Here is a 15,578-nt window from a genome sequence, read left to right on the forward strand (position 1 = left end):
AGGAAATAATATACTCATCTTGGTCTGCGTTTATTTAAAATTTTTATATTTTATTCACCATTGATATTTTTCATTAACTTTGGTTCTTGCTTAATGTTCACTAAAATATTTTTTGTCTTTATTATTGAGGGCTTTTTGGTGTCATCTTAAATTTTATACCTGTTCCTGATCCCACTGAGTTTTGTTCTTAAACATGGCTGCAATGTCTTATTGTGTTTTATTATTAAAAATAATAAACACATTCAAAATAATTTCCTCTCCAAATAAAAGAAAGTATGATCTGATTTTAAAAATTCATAAACATTAAAATTTAATTCATTACTATTGTCTGTGTTTACTTCTCTAGCCAATCTTTCCCCAAACAATATTTTATTCAAATTTAAATTAAAATATTATTTCCTCTATCCTAAGACTTTATTTTCAAGTTGGTGTATTGTGTTCCTTTCTGACCCTAAAATTCAGTTTCTCTATGTTCCTCTAATTCCTCCATCTGCCCAGATTCTTATCTTATATCATCCTATAGTACTAAATTCTACCCCAAAATGTGTGATCACAAAGTATGGCTGGGAAGATTTCTGAAACCTACAAATTCAAAACAATGCTTTTGGAGAATAGAGCTCTCCATATTATTATCTTCCAAATTGTTTATTTCTTTAATGCAGAGTCTTACTTTATCAATTCAACTTAATTTATTATGAAATATGCATCACAGTTTGGTCCTAATTCTCCCATTTTCAGCACTTTTGAATCTTTTAAAATTAAGTTTTAATGTCTTCAATCTAAGGCATGAATATCCACCACATAGCTATATATCTCCTTTATAATGTCTTGGTATAAAATGTTTCTTTACTCCATGCTGCCATCTTTCTTTCCTTTTAAATTTCCTTCCTAACTCTTTTCATATTTATTTTTCTCCTTTTTGTTCCTGCCTTAAAAGACCAACTTTGGGACACAATATTCTTGGAAAAGAATGTAAGGAAGAGAAGAACGAAACTAAATAAAACAAAACTTCTTCAGGCCTGATTTTGTCTTATGAAGAAAGTCAAAACAACTCTCCTTGGTGTTGATGTAACTCTCAGTCTCCACCCTTTATACTCACTAAGACTCTGCCATTTTCTCTTATTGAATCATAATCTATAAAGCTTCGACTTTACGCTTTTCCATTAATTTCTAGACTTTTCATAATTTCCAGTTTTCCACATGATGACTTCTCAACTTTGTTACTTTATTGCTGTTTGAATCCTGAAGAGTTCTGTACTTTTGTTTGTCTTGAAATGTTTTTAAATCAAAGCATCATTTCACTTCCTTTTGTGAGACACATATTTTACTACATCTGTCACTCATGAAAGGCGGATGGAAAATCCTTCCCTATCTCATAGACTCAAAGAAGAAAAAAAAAGTAGAAGAATTAGAAGAAGAGAAAGGAGGAGGAGAAGAAGGAAGAGGTGGAGAGGAAGAAAGAGAAGAGGGAAGAGGAGGAAAAGAGGAAGAAAGAGAAAGAGGAAGAGAAGAAGAGGAGGAGGAGGAGGAGGAGGAGGAGGAGGAGGAGGAGGAGGAGGAGGAGAAGAAGAAGAAGAAGAAGAAGAAGAAGGAGAAGAAGAAGAAGAAGAAGAAGAAGAAGAAGAAGAAGAAGAAGAAGAAGAAGAAGAAGAAGAAGAAGGAGAGGAAGAATAAGGGAAGAAGAAAGGGAAGAAGAAGGGGAAGGAGAGGAAGAAGAAGTGGGGAGGAGGAGGAGGAGATGAAGACGAGAACACAAATATGAATACTAAGTTATTTGGCAAAAAAATATCATTGAATGCAAAGAGATATGACGGCGTCGTTCATGCAAATTTGCCATAGCTGATGATATTTAGTGATTAATAATACTAAGGTGTCATTTAAAGCACAGTATGTGAGAGTTGAATCATTGAACTTGGTAAAATTTTCTCAGACAATATGCAGAAAAAAATTTACTCCTTTTGTAGTACTTCAACATGTTCCTGTATGTTTGCAAGGAATTAAGAGAAGGTATGTGGAAAACCAGTAGTAAAATATCAAAATCTTCATGACTAAACAAGCGGATTAATGATCAGAGGGAATAACACATTTCAAAATCCTTTTATCCCATCTTTACTATGTGCCTAAGTCTGTGAATCTTAGTAACTGCTGGAATTGATCACAGCTGCAGACCGTTCATCACTGGCACATGTTTCATCTGTTAGTGATGCAGATGGAGTTCATATGTATTTTCTCCCATGAATAAACCTTCTTCAGTCTAATAAAAATAAAGGGTCTAATAGTCTCAGCATTTAAACTCTATTCACATCACTAATTCTGATATTGAGGCTCTTATAAACATTACATAATTCAGAGTATTCAAATTTACCTATCCTTATGTTATTAATTTTGATGCATTTCTGATTCAGAACATGAGGGCAAAAGGAGCATTTCATATGAATGAAGGTTTTATTTTTCCTTTAGTAAACTCTATCTTGTGTGTGCAGCAGAAACTAACTTGCATGGTAAGAACCTAGTTAAACAGACTCTGTGAGAGATGATAAAATCTATTAATGTTTTTAAAAACATAATAGTAGGAAACAATAATAACAAAGAAAGGACCTGGTACCCATTCAATCCAATTAAAACCCTTGGTCATTTCTCATTTACAGCATGAAATAATTTAATGACCAATGGATATAAAATAAAGACTGTCTATATTTTTTCATATGTTTTTGGTTTTTGAAAAATCACAGAAATTTGCCTACCAGTGGCACATTTTCACTACTTTTAACGACTTTTGGTTTCTTTAACTTTTGAATAAAAGTTTGAATGATTTAAAAGTGGTCAAAGAAGTGGACAATCTCATCCAATGATAATTCATTTCCGTACCTTATCCATTAGTGAATATATATTCTGTTGTAAATCTTCCCCATGATCTCAATCAAACTAAACTCTCCCCCTCTAAAAGAGAAAAAGAAACTTATGGTTTTTCTTGTATTGTTTTTTTTGTTGTCTTTGTCATTGGTTTTCCCATTTGATTCTCTAGTTCAGTTTCAATAAATGAAAAACTGCTGTAGGTCGACCATCAATTTATTGTGAGAGTACATAAATAAAATGTCAGCTCCAACAAGTCATTGGGAAAACATTTAGGGAAATAAACTTTTCGACCTGTTAATTGGTAAGGTAGAAAATAAAAATATCACCATTTATTGATTTTTGTACCCTGTCAATTTGCCATAACCCCTAATAAGTACTAGCACAGTAAAGGTAACATAGATACCACTTGAATAATCAATTAATAGCACATACATGTAGTTCAAGATTCAAAACTGGGAGTAGAGATATGGTTTTCTCTCTCTTTTTTAACAGAGGAAAATTTATCCTCTGTGAGGTGAAAAGGTCCCTTGAGTGTTGTTTGTCACACAAGTTCATGCCACTGTGGTGGTACTGACCCAGTTAGAAGTCAATCCTCCCTCACCCACATGGTAAATGAGGCTGATTCCTGAAAGCGGGTGGACCAGTGCACAACACAACTCGTAAGGAAGTTGTTGTTGTTATATTTATATTTATTCTAGACTGAAGGCATGGGCTCAGGGAAGAAACTAAGTGTTTTGGGGTATATGTAAGTGGGGAAGAAGAGAGTATGGGCAGTTGTGAAACAGTCTCTGGCCAAGGCTGAAAGCCCCTTTCCACTCGACTACGTTGGGTGGATTGAGGTAATGCCACAGTTCACCTGGAATTGGAATTTGTGCTAGAGAACAGTAAGTATATGTGTGTGAAGTAAGAAAACTGTGCTGGGGTCCAAGAATGGGCACCATCATCCTCTGAAGCATCCAGGGAGTCACGTCACAATGGAGAGAAGCCAGGGGCCATGGAGGGTCACCTTCTAAGACGGATGTCAAGGAAGCGCAGGCAGTGGTCAGCTCCAGGATCACCATTACAAGTGATCCCTTCTTGCCTGAATAACTTCTCAAGCATTTCAGGATAATTGCGGGAAAGAGATGCTTCAAAAGGAAACAGGTAATAAAGCACGTGAACATCCTCACTCCTTGGAACTTAAAACAACTGAACCAGCAGCTCTAGCAGCACCAAGGAGCTTGTTAGAGATGAGAGTCTCTGCCCCACCCTCCCCAAACCTGCTGACACAACATCTATATTTTACCTGGATCCCCTGACTATTCATATATATTTAAACCTTTGAAAAGCACAACTCCAGCAATGAATTAGAAAAATAAAAGATATAGTTTCTGTGTGTGGCATCAATCAAATGCAACACATCTAATTTTTTTTCCATAAGTGTATATTTTTGATGAGATAAAATGGAGGTGGATATGGTCTCTGCCCTTTATTAAACTAGTATTTTGTTAACAAGTGACAGCAGTGATTTATTAGCTGTTTGGTTATAGTTTTGGAAGGTGATGTTTTCCAAGTCTACTTAATTAAAGTGCTGCAAGTATATTCGAATAGATTTCTGCCCAAATGATAAAAGCAGTGTTTTTCAAGGATGAAGCTAAGTGCTCCTCTCCTCCCAGACTCTGAGTTTGCCAAAGAATAAATCAATGGCAATGGTGAAAGCCACCAGTTTCCAAGCTTTTGTCACAATAAGACTAAGAAGGTGGTGGAGGGTGAGCACAGGTCAGAATCCCAAGACCCCTGAGGCTGCCTGGGGGCAAATCATCAGTACAGAAACAGAGTCAGGTTTTCTCCGCTAGGAATTGAAATTTTGAATCAAGAATTCATCCTTTGGCCAAAGAAGCAAGATGATAGTAAGAAGAATTATGATACCACTTCAAAATTCAGCTGATAAAAACAAAGCACAGAACAATTTGAATGGCTGGGGCATTCATCAGAGGATGTGTGTCATACTGCCAAACAGAGAGCAACAGATGCCTGTGACTTAATGGAGGGAAGATCACTGAATTTTTTCAGAATGAGTTTCCCAAAACATGGTGTTTGGCTGGAAACAAATTCTATAGTATGCTTATTAAATCCACTAGGTGAATTCTTGCTTCAACCCGCTGTTTCTTTCTCTTTATTCTTCCACCCTCTCCTCCTCTCCCTTCTTTTCCTCTTCCTCCCTCCTTCCCTCCCTCCTTCCTTCCTTTTTTTCTTCCTCTCTCTTTTTTCCTTTCTCTCTCTTTCTTTCTTCCATTCTCTTCCTCCCTCCCTCCTTCCTCTCTCCCTCCTTCCTTCCTCTTTCTTCCTTCCTTCCTTCCTTCCTTCCTTCCTTCCTTCCTTCCTTCCTTCTCTTTCTTTCCTTCTTTCTCTTTCTTTCCTTCTTTCTTTCTTTCTTTCTTTCTTTCTTTCTTTCTTTCTTTCTTTCTTTCTTTTCTTTCTTTCTTTCTTTCTTTCTTTCTTTTTCTTTTTCTTCAGCTCCCTAACCTAGCTTATAAAATGCCTCTATTCAAAACATACTTAAAAGTATTAATGATCAACATAATATCCAGTGAAACTGATGGTAATGATAACATGTTGTCCTTCAATATTAACAGCAGTCCTTTTTTCTCCCTCCCTCCCAGCTTCTGCTGACTCCATTCCAAATGTCACAAGTATGAAAAACATTTTGTTTCCTCGAAATGGAATAACTCATCTGATATTTGTAATTTTAGTCAACAGCAACAACAAAAATACACGTTCCAGGGAGGACTAAAGAAGCATTTGACTTCCATTCACAGAGGTTTTCTAATTTTTAGGAATCTAGTATCTTTATGTTTAACTTTATTTTATTTTATTGTCTTAATAAATTTATTTATTTATTGGCTGCATTATGTCTTTGCTGCTGCATGCAGACTTTCTTTAATTGTGGTGAGCGGGGCCCTTAGTTGTGGTGCGTGGGTTTCTCATTGCGGTGGCTTCTCTTATTGCGGAGCATGGGCTCCAGGCACGCGGGCTTCAGTAGTTGTGGCTCTCAGGCTCTAGAACAGAGGTTCAGTAGTTGTGGCACAGGGACTTAGTTGCCCCTTGGCACGTGGGATCTTCCCAGACCAGGGATCGAAGCCATGTCCCCTGCATTGGCAGGTGGATTCCTAACCACTGTGCAACCAGGGAAGTCCCTTATGTTTAACTTTAAAATGAGAAAAACAGCTTGAGCCAGGGTGTCCACTATCATAGTTACAAGAAAAATGACAATTAGTTTTCTATACAATGCTATTTTATACATTATAGATCTTCTTAATAATCGTTCTTAGAACTGGACACTTGCAAAAGTCCGTTTACAAAAAAAATCCTCATAAAATATATAATTGTTTTCAACTTGCTACTAATCCTTTAATAAAGAGGACATGAACATTGAGTGCAAGGTAGAATGAAGCACAATATTGACTATTACTTTAGCTCTGAGTTGTCCTGTTTCTTGTTAAACTAGTCTTTGAAGGAAGCCAAGCAAATTACCACAAGATCTGACATGAAAGGCATTATTTGGGCCTTCAAGGCCATATAATCCACAGCACTGTTGGCTATTTTAGACGGTTGGTTTTCACGGAGTCTTGTATCTCCTTATCTTGTCTTGCTCTGTGTGCATATCTGAAAGCATATTGGTGCATTTTCTCTAAGCCATATTCAATTATCCTTAGTTTCTCCTCAAACTGTATAAAGTCTGAAGAACATTGAGAATTACAATCTATGAAATGTGTTATGAATTCAAGACAGAAAACATTTGCATCCATCTCTTGTCTTTCAGATGTTATCATTAAGGAGTTGAGAAGAATCCGTGGTGTATAGTAATCGCTATGTAAGTGTTAGATATTGTTATTACGACCATTGTTATATTATGTTTAGAAATGTGAAAACCTAATTTCCATCATTATGGTTATTCTAAAACTTTAATGTGAATTTTATAAACTGTCTACCAACCTGCCAATCAAACCATTCTTTGTGTGTTCAGCACCAATTTTCCTGGATTAATATTTCAGATCATTTATTGTTTGTTTTAGTGTAGATATAGAGAAAAAAACCATAGTGTCTTAATATGTATACTACTCATGAGAAAATAATCACCTTATTTTTATTGTTGGTTTCAGAGTTAAATATTTGCAATTGCTCCAGTATAAATTCAAAGTTCAATTTGTCATAAGTCTAATCATATTTGATGTTTTCTCAAAAAACATTTGTTTCCATAATCAATATCTCCTATATGCTTTCAAAATGATAAAAATAGATGTTTAATATTTATTGAAGAGTCACAACACAATGCTAAACATTTTTGTTATTATCAATAAATAATAAAAATTTTATTATAACCATATAAGTATTAATACATTCTTAAAGGGAACACTCCTGCACTGTTGGTAGGAATGTAAATTGATACAGCCACTATGGAGAACAGTATGGAGGTTCCTTAAAAAACTAAAAGTAGAACTACCATATGACCCAGCAATCCCACTACTGGGCATATACCCTGAGAAAACCATAATCCAAAAAGATACATGTACCACAATGTTCATTGCAGCATTATTTACAATAGCCAGGATGTGGAAGCAACCTAAATGTCCATCGATAGATGAATGGATAAAGATATGGCACATATATACAATGGAATATTACTCAGCCATTAAAAGGAACGAAATTGAGTTACTTGTAGTGAGATGGATGGACCTAGAGTCTGTCATACAGAGTAAAGTAAATCAGAAAGAGAAAAATAAATACTGTAAGCTAACGCGTATATATGGAATCTAGAAAAATGGTACTGATGAACCTAGTGGCAGGGCAGGAATAGAGATGCAGATGTAAAGAACAGACTTGAGGATACAGTGGGGGACGGAAAGCTGGGATGAAGTGAGAGAGTAGCATTGACATATACACACCACCAAATGTAAAATAGATAGCTAGTGGGAAGCTGCTGCAGAGCACAGGGAGATCAACTTGAGGCTTTGTGAAGACCTAAAGGGGTGGGATAGGGAGGGTGGGAGGGAGGTTCAACCTAGAGTCTGTCATACAGAGTGAAGTAAGCCAGAAAGAGAAAAACAAATATTGTATGCTAACTCATATATACAGAATATTAAACAAACAAAAAAAAAATGGTACTGATAAATCCAGTGACAGGACAAGAATAAGGATGCAGATACAGAGAATGGACTGGAGGACACGGGGTTGGGGGGGCGAGGGGCGAAGGGGAAGCTGGGACTAAGTGAGGGAGTAGCATAGACATATATATACTACCAACTGTAAAATAGATAGCTAGTGGGAAGTTGCTGTATAACAAAGGGAGATCAACTCAATGATGGGTGATGCCTTAGAGGGCTGGGTCGGGGAGGGTGGGGGGGAGTCGCAGGAGGGAAGGGATAAGGGCATACGTGTATAAATACAGCTGATTCACTTTGGTGTACCTCATAAGCTGATACAAGAGTGTAAAGCAATTATATTCCCATAAAGAGCTAAAAAAAAAAGAGGGAGGGGATATGGGGATATATGTATACATATAGCTGATTTACTTTGTTGTGCAGAGGAAACTAACACAATACTGTAAAGCAATTGTACTTCAATAAAGATAAAAAAGAAAAGAGGAAGCTGAGGCTTAGAAAATTTAAATAAAGTAAGTTAAGTAAAAACACACAGTTAAGGCTTAGAAGTGGGGAAAGTGGTGTGGGCACAGCCTCAGAACTCCTTCTACCATGTTCCACTCTCAAATAAGGGCAGAGAATTCTCCGCCTAGGCAAAGAATAATAAGTACCACCGGGTATTTTCATACCATCTTCTCTGTTCTATAATCTCCAGTTATTTATTTTTTTATTTTTATTTTTCACAGATGCAGTATTTTAGTGGCTCATAAAATTGTATGGTATAGGGTCCTTGTATTTCTAGCTAATCACTTTATCTATTAGATTGGGATTGGGATTTTTTTTTTCTATTCTCAAATGTAGCACACTTTAATTTTTTCTGTTTTCCAGTACTGTCTTCAATGAATTCTTCAGGAGAGTATTTCTGATTTTTAAAGGTCATTTTAATGATTACTTGCTTCAATGATTACATGTTTTTCTCATATGTAATACAACAAAAATGTGTTGCTGATAAACAACCAACTATTGCTTAGAGGTTATTGGTAAGAATATTTATTAGAATATTTCTCAAGACTGATACTTTAATAATCTTGTTTGTCACATAACAGCATACATAGTGATGGGTCTTTAGTTTGTTAGTAAGACCCATATGGAATGGAATAAAAAGCTAAATGACGGGAAGGAAAATTTTTTTATCCCAAACTTCTTACCTGTGAAACCATCCTAGCTCGAATAAAATCTTTCCTACAAGACTTTCCTCATTTCTATCCCCTTTTATTTCTTATGCAGCAAAGCATTCATTTCCAGGGCTGGATCCACACAGAAGGAAATATTTATTTATATATTCACTCACTCCTTCATTCCACGTGAATGTATTGCATATCTATTCAATCAGTCCAAAATATATTTACTTAACCTTAATCTTGCAGGACACCATGCCAGGCACAGAGGAGGATGGAGTGAAAATACAAAATGAGAAAGGAGCACGGTCTGATCTTTTCCACATTTCACCTTTACTCTCAAAGCCTCCATTTACTGTTGATTTGTTCTGGATGTGACCGGGTAGTCTTAGTCATTTCAATATGATACAGCCTCATCTGAAAAACAAATATCTCCCTGAGTGTCTGACTTACTACCAAGAGGAGGTATAATCAGCGGGGAAAATCAGAATCAATGTATGCAGCTTGCATGTGATGTTTTCAGAGATTATTGCATCATAGAATATATTGTACAAAAAAATACATGGCAAGAACACATGCATTGGCTTCAGGAATCCAGGTTGCTTGGATCTCATTTAGGTCAAGACTGCCCATACTTCCTGAGGACAACATTCTGCTCTCTAAGGCTGAATTCTGCCACAGTCTACCAGCAAGTGATACCCTTCTAAAAGCCATGAATGTACCTACTCCCTTGAATATCAATTACGTTAACACAGCAATCATCATGGTCTCCAGTTGCCCATGAAACAGAGCCTTGAAATTCCTCCAGAACCTAGGTCACCTTCAGAATAGCTGACTGCTCAATCACTGTGATGCTTAGGCACTGACAGTTAGTCCCTGCTAGGTTAGAAGATGCATAAAAATAAAAAATGTAACTATTGGGATCCTTTTCTTTTTTCATTGCATTAACAAAATAGAAAGCATAAATGTTCCCCTAGAATTTATACCTTTAAATATCTATCACTTTCCACAAGAAAGAGAAGCCATTTGTTGTGCTTCGCTAGATATATATTTCTCTTCTTTGTGTATTTGTTTTCCTTTTAATAAAAATTTGAGGTAATTTTGTTAAAAAGAAACAAAGAAAAGTACAAGGTATCTGTCTATTTGGTGCCCTTCTTCTATAAGGATACTCACCAGACATCTGTTTGCATTTATATGCTAAACATACATACATACACATACACAGGACTTGTATGAATTTTTTAAAAAGAATCTCTGCATTTTCTCTGATTTTATGCATTTAACATTATGTCTTCTATACCGGAGATGTCTTAAAATTATAATGGCCAATGACTAAGCACCACTGTTAGGAAGATTCTGAAAATATCAATTCTCAACACAGTGTCTACACTTGAAACAGACTAACTAGGAAATATTAGTGAAGAATTTGAATATTTCTTCATTCAATTTATTATATTTTTACATCTATAAGAATTAAAAAAAAAGTTTCTTAAAATGACTTAAATATCTGTGCCCCTTCTCATTTACCTATCAGCATGTATAGAGGCATGGATTCCAAAACAATAATCATTTGGGCCTGAAAAAGTATTTCTTTAAGTTATACTGTAGGGAATTTGAGAAAAATACCTAGATTACAAACAGAAACTTGAAGGATTAAAGATGTGATAACAATACATTTTTCCTTCTTTAGTTTAGTGAAATCAATACAATTGACTAGAGTAAATAATTCAAAATTCAGGAGCTTATGCCACTCTTGTATGGTTTCTAAAACAAAAAAGTGTTATTTTAGTATTTAAGGTCTTCACATTTGGTTCTGTTGCTGTTGTTTAGAAACTGTGTGAACAATACACGTGTGTGTACACGATACAACATATATATAATTTTAATATTTATATATATTATATTTATATATTTATGTTGTATATACGTGTGTGTGTGTTCATTTCCTCATTTATAAATTAAATACAAAAGGACTACTATTTATATATCACTTAAGGAATAGATTCACAAATATTATGAGCTGATTGATTATCACCACAGGGCAAAGCAGGGAGTCATTGAATACCTTACCGTTTTAAGAAATACTAAGAAATACTACATATTAACTCCAGCCTCTTATAAGATGATTTATTATGATGTGTCACCCTCATGTGATTAGGACTTCCTTGAGGACAGGAGATTTCTGTGTTCTCAGTACATAAAGCAGTATGTCCTATAGGCTGTTATATGAAAATTGTAAATCAATGATCAAGTTACTTCAGAAGACATTATTATACTGCCTGTCCAAAATTTTAATAGACAATGTGAAAAATTGAGAGGGAAATTTCTCATTGTAAAATATTGATTGGGTTAATATTGTAATGACACAGCTCTAATTAACCTCAAGGCAAGAGAGTTAATTTTGTGGGATTTCACAAGCAAAGACAAAGATGTTTCCATTCAGCTTGTTCTAAAATAAGGAAGAAAATAAAATGATCTAAAGTCAAACTTCTGCTACATAAGATAACACATTGGAATTCTAAACACATTAAGCCTATTTTTTTCTAATTTTCAAACTAGTATGTAAAAATAATGAATCAAAAAATACTGATTACATTTATGAACTTTAAAATCTAATTGTATTCATTTTTAAACTGATGTACTTCCTTTTAAAATCTGTTAGAAATAATAAATATTCCAGTGATCCCAAGGTATTTAAAGGCCTACCATGTTACTTGAAATCTAAGCTTATCTTGATACTAGCTAAGAGCATATCTACAGGCATGGCTTAATCCCGCATTCCGAAATGTAAAAGACATTTTCCTCCTATTTACTTGACTATTACTCCATTTTTATTCCTATTTTAACATGTCCTTACTCTTTCACTTTATCTGATATATGAATAATGATTGATGTTGCATCCATCATTAGACATATACAAATTCTTAAACATATCGACATTTTTAAATAAAATTTATAACAGTATTTAGTGATATGCCACCAGTATAGAGCAGTTAATTTGGCAGGACCTGAATATATTTATAGACTAGTAAAAACTAAGTATAACACACAAAACTAATCTGTGCTTACTAATTAAATTTCTTACTAAATTCTTTAGTCTGAAAGCAACAGCCAAGATGGGTCAGTAGTAGAATGTGTTCTATGGAAACGTTTAGCTAGTATCCTACAGGGGAACAAAGGTCACCATGGCTGATTCATTACCGAAAAGCCCAGCAAGTATCTTAACCAGTCCCTTGTTGCAGAACAAAAGGCCCATAGAATTCTACTTCCCAGTATCATACTGTTTTTCAAATAATTTAGATATTTTGCATGAAAGCCTTGTTTTTTGTAAACTACATACAATTCCTCTTTATTCTATGTTCAAACTTGGTTCATGTTCTTTACATGAACCCTTAAATAACACAAACTTTGAATATCAGAATGACAAGCTTACTGCTTGCCTAAGATGATTTCCCCAAACAATTAAGCAGAAAACGGTAACCAAAACACAAAAGGATATTAACCAGCACCATTACAGCACACTGAAAGCAAGAAACTCTTCTCTAATCTTCTTTTCTCTCAAGAGCAAATTGAATGTGAGAGAGAAAAAAAAGTTACTGAAAATAAAGTAAAAGGTTGCTTAATAAGAGGGCATTTGTTCTCTGGCTTTATGTAGTGTGGCAAACTAGGTCTTTGATGATGTGAAAATTTCAACTGGATATCTATGCTGGATTTTTAATAAGCAATGTAGTTTTAACAGTAGATTTATTTGTTTATTTATTTATTTATTTAATTTATTTATTTACTATCAGTCATCACTATAATACTTTCCTGAACAAAAAAATTCTAAAAAAAAAAACCCAGTAGAATGGCTGTTATATATATTTGATAAAATCCCCAAATTCATGTACCTTATAAAGAATTCAAAGTGATTGCTAATCATCCCGTATTTAAGCTATGTATTTATTTAATTGTGACAAGTGAAGTAAATACATTATAATCTATCTTCAGGCAAAATTCATTCTAATTAAGGGTAAGCATTTTGTTAGTACTTAGTATTTGTTACTGTATTAAAAACAACTCTTGTAATACCATAAAGTTTCACCCCAATGGCCCTAGTGGAACTGTAACTGTTGTGGGAAACGTTGTATTTTGCCTTTGGCAAAATCTTCTGCATTTGCTTTAATTGTAGTAATCCATTATCTAGAGCTAATATCACTAGTCTCCCACAATGCTTAATAATGTTTGCTACAAACAAAAATTACAGGGAACATTCTTCCAATGTATTCACCACTTTTCTTTCTTCTGATACACAAAGGAATTAAACACATGTTGAAAAATCACATTTTTTTGAACATGATTAAAAATATTTTAACTTGCATGAGTAGCGTGTTTTTGATTATTGATAAATTTCTATTTCCTGTGTTATCAGATTACTGTACTTAGAATACTTGTCTCTACTGTTATCCACTCTTAAAGTACCCTCTGAATTGCATTATATCATTGTTTCCCATTGAGCTGGCTGTTTTATCATAGAAACAAAGTTTTATAAAGAAAAAAGTCACATCCAAATTATATATATTTACCCAAATACCATAACTATTTTATCACTATATTATGGACAACTGTTCAGGTCTCTTTCTCTCTCTCTTTCTCTAGGTAGGTAACTATTTACCTCATTTGTTTAAATCTTAGCTAAAATCAGTAATACTCTCCAGTTTCAAGCATCTCTGTCATATTTCACTTTAATGGTTATTACAGATAGTACTGTAATAATTATTATTTTATATACTCATGTAAAATTGTGTATTTATTTCTATAACTTGCATTTCTAAATCAATCTTTGTAGTTCAAAGAGTATGTGTATTTTTTTTGTATTTTTTAAAATTAATTAATTAATTTATTTATTGGCTGTGTTGGGTCTTCATTGCTGCACACAGGCTTCCTCTAGTTGCGGAGAGCAGGGGCTACTCTTCGTTGTGTTGGGTGGGCTCCTCATTGCAGTAGCTTCTCTTCTTGTGGAGCACAGGCTCCAGGCGTATGGGCTTCAATAATTGCAGCACATGGGCTCAATAGTTGTGGCTCACGGGCTCTAGCGTGCAGGCTTAATAGTTGTGGCACACAGCCTTAGCTGCTCTGCGGCATGTGGGATCCTCCTGGAGCAGGGATCAAACCCATGTCCCCTGCATTGGCAGGCAGACTTAACCACTGCACCACCTGTGAAGTCCCGAGTATGTGTATTTTTAATTTCTGGTGAATCATGACAGTTTAGCTTCAACAAAAATCATACCTTCTAAGATTCTTGTCATCAATGTATGAAAACACCAATTTTCCATACACTTACTAATAATACAGAATGCTCTAGAGAAAGGAGAGAAGGAAGAGAGAGGGAAAGGGAAAAAGAGAATGTTGCAATCTTGGCATCCCAATTTTTTAAAAGGGTAAGACAATTTCTTCGGAGAGTTTTGTGGTGAAAGGAAGTAGGCTGGAGCTGGGGGTGGTATATGGGGGGGAAATTAAAATTAGTGAGGGGTTTCATAGATCAGTATGTCATGAATTAAACAGAATGATTAGATCAAACTTTTCCACTTCAAGTCCAAAAAAGATGAGGCAATTTATATTATATTATACCTTGCATTATATTGTATTATATTACTATGTATTATATATCATATATAAGCATGATATTCCTCTGCTCAAAAAACTTTCTGTGATTACCTAAGATCTACAAAATCAAGTCCCAATCTTCTTAAGCCAACATTTAAAAAGTCATCCATTATTTAGTAATAAACTTTAGGTATTCTTCTCACTCCATTCTATCATTCATTTGCTTAATTGTATCACTTGTTATTTTCCAACATGTCTCGCTGATTTATGACTCTATGATTTGAAGACATCCTGGGCTCTCACCTTCTTTCACTTCTGATCCATAAACAAATCACATGTGCCCCACCTTTGCTATAAATCTTGCAATCTGAGCCCCTTGCTTCTCATTGGAAGCACCAGGACAGCTTCCTCATAGCTTGATCTCAGTGGAAACATTACAAAAGCTTCCTCATTGACTCTTGCCATTGGAAACATCACTGACAGCATCCTCAATGGTTGATACCAGTGGAAACTTCAGGACAGTTTTGTCCTGAAGTTTCCACCTCTTGTTCCACCTTTGTCACCGCAGAGTCAAACACCCAGAGTCAAACACCCAAGGGCTGAGTATTCCTTTATAAACCAAATAGAATGTCACTTCTCTGCTTAGAGAACTCCAAGAACGTTCCAACTCCTTCATGAACTAGAAGGACTTACATGAGTGGGCTCATTTACTCTTTTCATACCTCCTTTCCCCTCATTTGCTTGCACCAACTCTACTGGTCTCTTTCTTTTCAGCCCACACATTCTCCTGCTCCCAAGCTCTTGGACTTGCTTTCCCCTCTACCTGAGACATTCTTCC

The sequence above is a fragment of the Hippopotamus amphibius genome, chromosome 14, assembly GCF_030028045.1.
Source record: "Hippopotamus amphibius kiboko isolate mHipAmp2 chromosome 14, mHipAmp2.hap2, whole genome shotgun sequence".
NCBI lineage: Eukaryota > Metazoa > Chordata > Mammalia > Artiodactyla > Hippopotamidae > Hippopotamus > Hippopotamus amphibius.